Below are 10010 nucleotides of genomic sequence, written 5' to 3'. Positions count from 1 at the left end.
ATCCCAAAGAAAAGCAATGCCAAAGAACGCTCAAACTATCACACAGTTGTACACGCTGTGTACACACGCTAGCAAAGTAATGCTCAAAATTCTCCAAGCCAGGCTTCAACAGAACGTGAACTATGAACTTCCAGATGTTCAAACTGGATTTAGAAAAGGCAGAGGCACCACAGATCTAATTGCCAACATCCACTGGATCATCAAAAAAGCAAAAGATTTCCAGAAAAACATATATTTCTGCTTTAATGACTATGCCAAAGCCTTTGACTGTGTGGATCACAGCAAACTGTGGAAAATTCTGAAAGAGATGTGAATACTGGACCACCCAACCTGCCTCCTGAGAAATCTGTATGCAAGTCAAAAAGCAACAGTTAGAACTGGATATGAAACAACAGACTGTTTCCAAATCGGCAAAGGAGTACGTCAAGGCTGTATATTGTCACCTTGCTTACATGCAGAATACATTATGAGAAATGCTCAGCTGGATGAAGCACAAGCTGGAATCAAAATTGCCCAGAGAAATATCAATAACCTCAGATATGCAGATGACACCACCCTTATCGCAGAAAGTGAAGAAGAACTAAAGAGCCTTTTGATGAAAGTGAAAGAGGAGAGTGAAAAAGTTGGCTTAAAACTCAACATTCAGAAAACTAAGATCATGGCATCTGGTCCCATCATTTCATGGCAAATAGATGGGGGAAACAGTGGGAACAGTAGCAGACTATTTTGGGGGGGGCTCCAAAACCACTGCAGATGGTGACTACAGCCATGAAATTAAAAGATGCTTGCTGCTTTTCGTCAGGCGGCAGCCATCAGGGTGAGCCGACATGGGCGCCTACAAGTACACCGAGGAGCTGTGGAGGAAGAAGCAGTCGGACGTGATGCGCTTCCTGCTGCGGGCGCGCTCCTGGCAGCACCGCCAGCTCTCGGCGCTGCGCCGCGCCGCGCTCCGCGCCCCACCAGGCCCGCCAAGGCGCGCGGGCTGGGCTACAAGGCCAAGCAAGGCTATGCCATATACCGGGTCCGTGTGCGCCGCGGGGGCCGCAAATGCCGCGTTCCTAAGGGTGCCACCTACGGCAAGCCTGTCCACCATGTGTCAACGAGCTCAAGTTTGCTCGAAGCCTGCAGTCGGTTGCGGAGGGGCTCGCTGGCAGCCACTGTGGGGCCGTGGGGGTCCTGAATTCCTATTGGGATGGTGAAGATGCTACATACAAATTCTTTGAGGTTATCCTCATTGATCCATCCCATAAAGCCATCAGAAGAAACCCTGACACCCAGTGGATCACCAGACCAGTCCACAAGCACAGGGGGATGCGGGGGCTGACGTCTGCAGGCAGAAAGAGCCGCGGCCGGGGCAAGGGCCACAAGTTCCATCACACTATCCGCTCTCGTCGTGCGGCTTGGAGAAGGCGCAATGCTCTCCAGCTCCACCGCTACCGCTAATATACGTAATGTTTGTAAAGTTCTTACCTAATAAACTATTTAGGACGTTAAAAAAAAAAAAAAGATGCTTGCTCCTTGGAGGAAAAGTTATGACCAACCTAGACAGTTTATTTAAAAGCAGAGACATTACTTTGCCATTAAAGGTCTTTCTAGTCAAGGCTATGGTTTTTCCAGTGGTCATGTATGGATGTGAGAGTTGGACTTTAAAGAAAGCTGAGTGCTGAAGAATTGATGCTTTTGAACTGTGGTGTTGGAGAAGACTCTTGAGAGTCCCTTAGACTGCAAGGAGATCCAACCAGTCCATCCTAAAGGAAATATTCACTGAAAGGACTGATGCTAAAGATGAAACTCCAATACTTTGGCCACCTGATGCAAAGAACTGACTTATTTGAAAAGACCCTGATGCTGGGAAAGATTGAAGGCGGGAGGATAAGGGGACGACAGAGGTTGGATGGCATCACCGACTCAATGGACAATGAGTTTGTGTAAACTCCGGGAGTTGGTGATGGACAAGGAGGCCTAGTGTGCTGCAGTCCATGGGGTCACAAAGAGTCAGACATGACTGAGCAACTGAACTAAACTGAACTGGTACTGTTAGATTTTTGAAGTTTTTACAAATTTGATAGTATGCATTTTTTGCATATTATTGCTTTTGTTTGCTTTTTTATTGGTTACCTGTAAAGTTGAGAATCTTTTTGTATATATATTAGACATTCAGCTTCTTTCATCTATGAATTCTTATTCTTTGTGAATTACTGCTGAGGATGTTTCTCTTTTTCTTTTTATTGGTAGAAATTATTGAAATAGCCTAGATTCTTATATCTCTGAAGGTTTTATATCTTGTGGCTTATCTTTTTCGCTTTCATTGTGGTTATTTTTATGGTATAGAGGTTTTATATTAATGTAATCAAATGTATCAGTCTTTTTCTTCTGCTTTGTAATTTTGTGTCTTGAGGGATCCTTCTCTTTTCTGAAGTCAAAGAAATATTTCCTTACAAAAATTACAGAATTTTTCTTCTCAATTTTAAATTGTTAATCATTCTGGACTTTTTTGAGTGTATGTTGTGAGATAAGCTAGTTTTATTTTATTTTTCCATATGGATACTCAGTAGTCCCTGTACCACTTACTAAAGAGTTCATCATTTCCCCAGCGATTTCAAACCAAACATAATACTCCTATTCAGATATGTGTGGGCTTATTTCTCAGTTGCCTATTCTTTTTCACTGCTGTTTGTTCATTTCTTTAGCTATTGCTGTTAGTCGCTCAGTCATTCTAGAGAGGATCATCATTTCCTTCTCCACTATTCAGCTATACCAACTATTAATACTTTCATTGCTATAGCTTTATAAGTTTTGATATCTAGTAAACAATCACACAACTACCTTCATTTTTCACCATACATTTTTAGCCATATGTTTATATTACACTGAAAGCTATGGAAACTTGACTAGACAGAACTCATCCATACAAAGATAATCCACACAGTCCAGATGATGGCCAGTTGCGTGCACTAAGAGCATGAGAAGTTCTGCTTCCAATTAATGCTGAGTTATGAGGAAATTGACTTTCAGGGAGAAGCAAAAAATACTACAGTAACCAAAATAGCCAAGAGGTAAAAAAGGGTCAGATGAACTCTGCTTCACTACTGCTGTTTTCATGGATGGATCTTTTGAAGTGAGTTTTTGTTGGACGAGAAATGTTTTTACAAAAACTTTTATAAGTTCCCAGATCAACTTTATTATACTGACTTGATTTTTGAATGAATTTTAAGGAATAATATAAAGATATTGGGCATTTCTGTTCAACTTTTCCCCTTCAGGACAGAGACAGTCATTGTTGTGGAGTCACGTTGAAATACTTGGGAAACAATCTCTTCAGGAGCAGTGAAGCTAAAGTAATGTGAGGTGGCACATGTAATTGCACTGGAATCTGCCTGCAGCTACAGTTCTCGTGTAAATTGATTAACATGGTAATGCTTGTTCCAAAGCTGAAAAGTCTTCCCAGAGCACCATTGAACCAAAAGCCTGGGGTACTCTTTTGCCCCCTTCTGATGCCTATGTCAGAAGCTTTCTCTATCTCCTTTATACTTTAATAAAACTTTATTACACAAAAGCTCTGAGCGATCCAGCCTCGTCTCTGGCCCCGGATTGAATTCGTCTCCTCCGGAGGCCAAGAATCCCGCGTCTAATCGTTCAGCAACAACCTTTCATCTTGGGGGCTCGTCCGGGCTCCTTCAGGACAAGATGGGCCTGATAATCTATGTGAGCCTACTTCTGCTGACTCCAGAAATCCTGAGTCTGCCATTTGATCCTCAAGACAATGCCTTCCTGTCCTGGGCTCACTCCTATGCTGCATTCCACAATCGGTCTAACTGCTGGGTCTGCGGAGCACTCCCCACTTCATCAGTGGAAGGCTTCCCGTGGTGGACATCTCCACTTCAAGGAAAAGACTTTCTCCAAGTCTGCGAATACCTTCAACAACAATCACATATGATGCCTCTTCTTCGTCTGGTGACATCTAACAACCCTAGAATGGACTGGTGTAATACTCTGTACCTTAACTATGGACATAATGTGACTTTTAATTTTGATTATACACTGTCTCAGTTTAATAACTATTTTGCTGCACATAAGACCAAAAAAAAAAAAAAAAAAAAAGAACCAAAAGCCTGTGCTTGCTCTCTCTAGACTGTCAAGAAAGGAAGGAAGGAAAAGGTCTGGATGGAAACCTTAGCAAGATATCTATGAAGTAATGTTTTCTTAAAAAAAAAAAAAAAAAAGGTGCAAATGGGATGAAAATTCCATTCAAAATGACAAGTGGGCTTGGTACTAAAAGAAGAAAAATATAGGCTGATTTCTTTACCCTAAATAAAAAAGTAAAAAAAAATATATATATATATACACATATATACATATATGTATTTACAACTGGGGATTTCTTCAGTTGATTTTCCAAATAATCTGAGAAAATTCTGGGTTTACAATCAAAATTATAAATATTTTAATAACATTGGTAATCTGAACTTTTCTCAAGATTTACCTCTTGGAATATATTTATGTTGAATTTCATAAAAAATGCCATTTTGGTAGGTCAAGAATGGCCAAAGATCAGCAGTTTCATAGAGGCAACTCTACAAAACAGGCCAAACTCTGTGAGCATCATGATTTCATTCACTAAACACTTATTGAGGGCCTTAATATGATCTTTCATCACAGGCAACTTCCAGTCTCTTCAGAGGTTCCAAAATATAAACAAATGACTGAAAAACAAAATGATAAGTGCAATAATAGAGTGAGGTATGTACATGCGTGCTATGTAGCTTCAGTTGTGTCTGACTCTTTGCCACCCTATGGATCAGAGTTCACCAGGCTACTCTGTTCATGGTATTCTCCAGGCAAGAATATTGGAGTGAGTTGGCGTGCCCTCCTCAGGGGATCTTCCCTGTATTGGCAGGCGGGTTTTTTTTTACCATTAGTGCCACCTGGGAAGCCGCAGAGTGAGGTATAGACTGACACAGAAGAAGTGTGGTGGTTTCAGCTCAGTCAGGTGAGGAAAAGTGTTGCAGAACAGATAATGTTTGAACCGAGTAATCGGAAAGAAGTTGAGGTTGAGCCAGCTGAGGGATTGGGAGAGTCTTTCCATTTGGAGTGAACTACGTGTAGTTTGAGGCAAAATACAAGATAGCAAGTTCAAGCAACGATACTGCTAAATCACTGAGGCTGTTTGGGTCATGGGAGAGGGGAGGTGGCTGGAAGCTGTAGGAAAATAGGAGTAAAGACAAAAAAATAAGATTGAAGAGAGATTGAATAGTTGTGGTTTGTGGAGGGCCCTAAATAACATACTATAAAATAAGAATTTTGACTTCAAAGTAATCACAAATTCAAATGTCCTCAATCAGATATTGGTGGACTAGCGAAGAGTTTAAATTGAGAGATAACATGATCAACTAACCATTTTAGAAAAATAACAGTTAACTGACCAATATGGAGATTTGCTAAGAGGCTGCAGGTATAAGGAATTGAACTAAGGTGACAATTTCAAGAGAGTTTGGAGATGAAATGGACTGGGAGGAGGTAGAGATGTGATGGTGAAAATTTGTAAAAAAGCTTACTTTCAGAATATTTTGCTACTCTTTGAGTTCTTATAAAACATATTATTTTCCTTATTGAAAGTTCCATATAAAAATCACTGCAGTATTAATTCAATCAATTATCATCTAAATATGGGTTTTAATAATCATTTTAATTGGTCATTCTATTTGTTTTTGTTGTTGTTCACATTGCCTGTCTTGTGGTATCTTAATTCTACAACCAGGGACTGAACACTCACCCTCAGCAGTGAAAGCTCAGAGTCCTAACCACTGGACCACTAGGGAATTCCTCCTAAATGCTAATTTTCTCTTTACTCTCCTCCTACAACCTAGAAAGCACTCCATATGACTTAATCTCAGAAAATAAAGGTTAAGTTTTTAAGGTTAAGTTTAAATACTAATAGGGGCAATGAATATTTAAAATTATATATCCATGTGAAGAAGTCAAATAATAATGCTTAACTTTCTAAATTCCTCCAGCTTGTTCACTAAAAACTTACCCCCAAAGTTAAAATAAATACTTTTTTTTTCTAGAAATTTCTTTAGAGGAATTTTTAACTGAGGGAAAACATTGTATGATGTGCTTTATTATAAAGGACAGTGTTGCCTCTGGTCAACAGATGCTCTCTGACAGACTAATACTTGGCACAGAAACTACTAACACATCCAGAAACTAATCTTTGAATTCAGCTTCAACTCTCAAAAGCTGGCTGTGGAATACACTGTACTTTGTAATAGAAAATTCACATTTTGAAACACTGGACAGAGTATTTACCTCAGATCCACTGTTCAAGACTGCTCCACACATTTCTTTCAACAGTTAAACTAATATTTAAATTTCATGAGCATGTCATTGATTAGAATGTGTATTACCTTTTCCTAAACTTACTCTTCCTTTATATCTCTCTCTTCATCAAAGAGAAGTAACTTGGTTGTCTGATTTTGATGCCAATTTTTATCTTTTGCAGTGGGTTTTCCATTTTAGGCCCCACACCCTATATTTCTCCCATTTTGATTTTTTCTTTAGATGCATCTTTTTGTTCTATTAAAATCAGTCAATGGTCTGATCATTAAAATGCTGCTTATAGAATACCATTGTTAAACTTTCATTACACTGGTTGTTAAAGTAAAAAAAAAGGTTAATAAAATATAGGTTGCTGTTAGACTTGAAAAGATTATTTTCAATAAATATTGAGTTTTAAAAGAAAAAAAAAATCCTCTGTGTACAGTCACACTTGGCATTTAGTAGTTCTAAAAAAAATTTTCAGAAAAGGCAACAGCTGGCCAGGAGGTTAAGCCAGATCAATTCTGTATCTGCTGGGCACAGCTAGTTCTTTCTTCACCCTGGTTAAGGAATGTGAAATGCAACATATGAAAGCTGGGCTGCACCAAATTCAAAATTTTATTTCCTAGTATCTTAACTACACCTCTACTTAAACTGCTCCAGATTCACGGCTTAACACACAGCCAGTTTTTTTGCTCACAATTTTGAGGACCTGCAGTTTGGTCTGTGTTCAGCTGGGTGGTTCTTATCTGGTTTTGCCTGCCTCACTCACAATTGCAGCAATTAGGCATGCTGATCTAGGGGGACCTCACTCCCAGATCTGGGGCTGGCCTCTCTCTCCAATGGTCTCTCATCCTCATGGACTAGCCCAGGCTTTTCCACTCAGTGTGGTCCCAGAGATCCAACAGAGGGAGGATTCTCATGAGGTCACTTCCTCAGCATTCTACCAAGGAAAGTACAAGGCAAGCCTAAATTCAAGGAGGTAAAAAAATAGTCCCCATCTCTTGACAGGAAGAGATGTAAAGTCACACTTCACAGGAGTGTGCATACAAGGGAAGAATGTGTAGCTACTTTTTTTTCCCAATCTGCTACACTAATCATAGCTCAAAATTCAGATACATGCAGAAAAAGATTAATCACTTTGATTACATAAAACTAAAAATCTCTTATATTACAAAACATTGTAAGCAAATGAAAAAGATTAATGACAAGCTTGAAAAATATTTATATCTTTGTCTACATCATAGACAAAAGTTTACTATCTCTGTTACATTCATGCATGCATGCATGCATGCTAAGTCACTTCAGTCGTGTCCGACTCTGTGCGACCCCATAGATGGCAGCCCACCAGGCTCCCCCGTCCCTGGGATTCTCTAGGCAAGAACACTGGAGTGGGTTGCCATTTCCTTCTCCAGGTTAGGTAGCTAAGAGCCCACAATTCCTGGGGCCAAAAGAACCCCAAAACATGACAGAAGCAATACTGTAACAAATTCAATAAAGACTTAAAAAATAGTCCACACCAAAAAGATAAGGAAAAAAAAAAAAGACCCAAGTATTTAATCTATCTTTCCTATATGAAATCACCTCAGTATAATCAAAGAGTTGGTGAAGTTCTCAATTATAGAAGTAGTTCTGCTAATATGTAATGATAAAATTACAATATCACCATTTTACAACTGTTAGTGAAATAATGGGTGATTCCAATAATGGATGGATGACTTCATCAAAAAGAAAAAAACAATTATATATTGTAAGCCCTGATGGAAGTGTGAATACCTATGAGGTATTCCTGTCCAAACAATAAGCCTAAATCTGATCAAACCTCTATATTTCTAAACACCACCTTATAGGCAGTACAAGGGAGAAGAACATGTGAAAATAAAACCAAAAAATCCATGTAGTGGCAATAAGTAAAACCCAGATTGTGAATCATCTGGTCATTCTACAGATTAAAGGACTCAGTTTATTTTTTTAAAAAAATGACAAAGAGAAACAAAAGGGAGATGAAGGGGGAACCTATAGAAAAAAGACTTAAGGATATATTAACCAATTGCAATTTGTGGACTTCAGATTCTGAGCCAAAAAACAAATTGAAGGTGGGGAGAAAATCCTTTATGAGGCATTTGAGGAAATTTGCTTTCTGATAGATAATTAGTTATTATTATTTAATAATAACAATAATAATTGTTACTATTATTTTACATACAGGCAGTGGTAGTGGTAGAAGATTAAGTGGGTGAATAGGAATACAAGATTTGCCAAGACTTGATAGCTGGTAAATCTGAGTGAGAGCACATGAAGATTTCTTACACTGCTCTCTCTACGCTTTTTGGTCTGAAAATTTCCACAACATAACATTAAAAAGAAATATATTTTTTAAGATGAGGAAATTCTTGTTTTTGAAAGACTCTGAGTGGACATTATTGTGGCTGAATAAAATACCTAGAATTCCGGTGAGTCATCCTGTGATTATGAGGAAAGCCAACCAAGGATAAAGCCAAAACATTCTTGATAGTACAGCAGAATAATAGAAATAACCTGGTTCTTGACAGCTGAGCCACAGAATAAACCAACCCGGCAGCTGCCTGACCTCTGGAGAGCTGGTTAGACAGTAACTATCTCTGTTGTTTACTCAGTTTGAACTGGTTTCTGTTATTTGCAGCAGAAACCGTCCTAACCAAAAGATTGGAGAAGAATGCATTTTTGTGTGTATTTTGAGGTTGTAAAAGTGGTACTGGGTAGTATTTCTGCTCCATTTTACAGAATGTTGAGTGAAACAGCATCCCTTCATTGCGCATAGGCCTTAGACTTACAAGTCTAATGCAGAATTGGTGTTGAGGCAAATTCAAAACAAATCCCAGGTACATTTTGAACTTCAGGATGAAATGTTGCTCTGCGATGATCAAGTCCTAGTTATTATTTCTTGGTACCTCTCAAATTCCAAAGGGATTAAATCAGCCAGTATACCACCTTCCACCTACAGTCTACCCTCCTTTACCTCGAGTGAACATCTTAGCAACCACACTGTTACAGAAGGCCAGGAACTAACAGTCTTCCACCCGCCGCCAGTGATGCGGTCCTTATTGCTATCTAGCTGGAGAGTAATAAAATTCCAGAGCCCTATTCTTAGGGTCTGCTTCCTAGGACACTTGGTACAATTACCTTAGGTGGATTTCTTGGCAACAGCTTGAAACAGGAATTCGGAGGCAGGTGATTTATTAAAGGAGCGCTCTCAGGAGAACAGGAGGGAGGCAAGCAAAATGTAACAGGAGAAAAAGCCAAGCAATGATGTAATCTCAGCTGGAAACCAGCTTCAACCTGAGCCCCTGGGGAGCTCTGAGCTGTCCCAGGGTGTCAGTCCCACCTTTTGTACCAGCTTGGTAGTCAGTCATCGCTGTGAGCCAGTGGAGGTGCGGTTAGGGCGGGGTGTGTGTAACACTCACAGCGGCTGGGAGTGTATGTACCGGCCCAGTTAAAGGGATCTGGTCAGAGCATCAAGAGCATCCACTGCAACTTCCCAACTTACTTGGGTAGCCAAAACTGTACTAGATTCTGGGTGATCTAGCCCACCCCTGCATAACCATTCTTTCTCTTTGAAATCATCTTCACTACTCTCTCTTTTATTCCACCTTAGCCACACATTCGGAGAAGGCAATGGCAACCCACTCCAGCACTCTTGCCTGGAAAATCCC

The 10010-nt window shown here is 39.7% G+C and overlaps 1 pseudogene; it reads left to right on the top strand.

The window, feature by feature from the left end:
* Nucleotides 1-797: 797 nt before the first annotated feature.
* On the top strand, nt 798-1506 carry LOC110143383 (large ribosomal subunit protein eL15-like; annotated as a pseudogene).
* Nucleotides 1507-10010: the final 8504 nt, after the last annotated feature.

This window comes from Odocoileus virginianus, chromosome 12 (genome assembly GCF_023699985.2).
Source record: "Odocoileus virginianus isolate 20LAN1187 ecotype Illinois chromosome 12, Ovbor_1.2, whole genome shotgun sequence".
In the NCBI taxonomy this organism is placed as follows: Eukaryota; Metazoa; Chordata; class Mammalia; order Artiodactyla; family Cervidae; genus Odocoileus; species Odocoileus virginianus.
The sequence above is the reverse complement of the archived record's forward strand: the minus strand, read 5'-3'. Positions and strand labels throughout refer to the sequence as shown.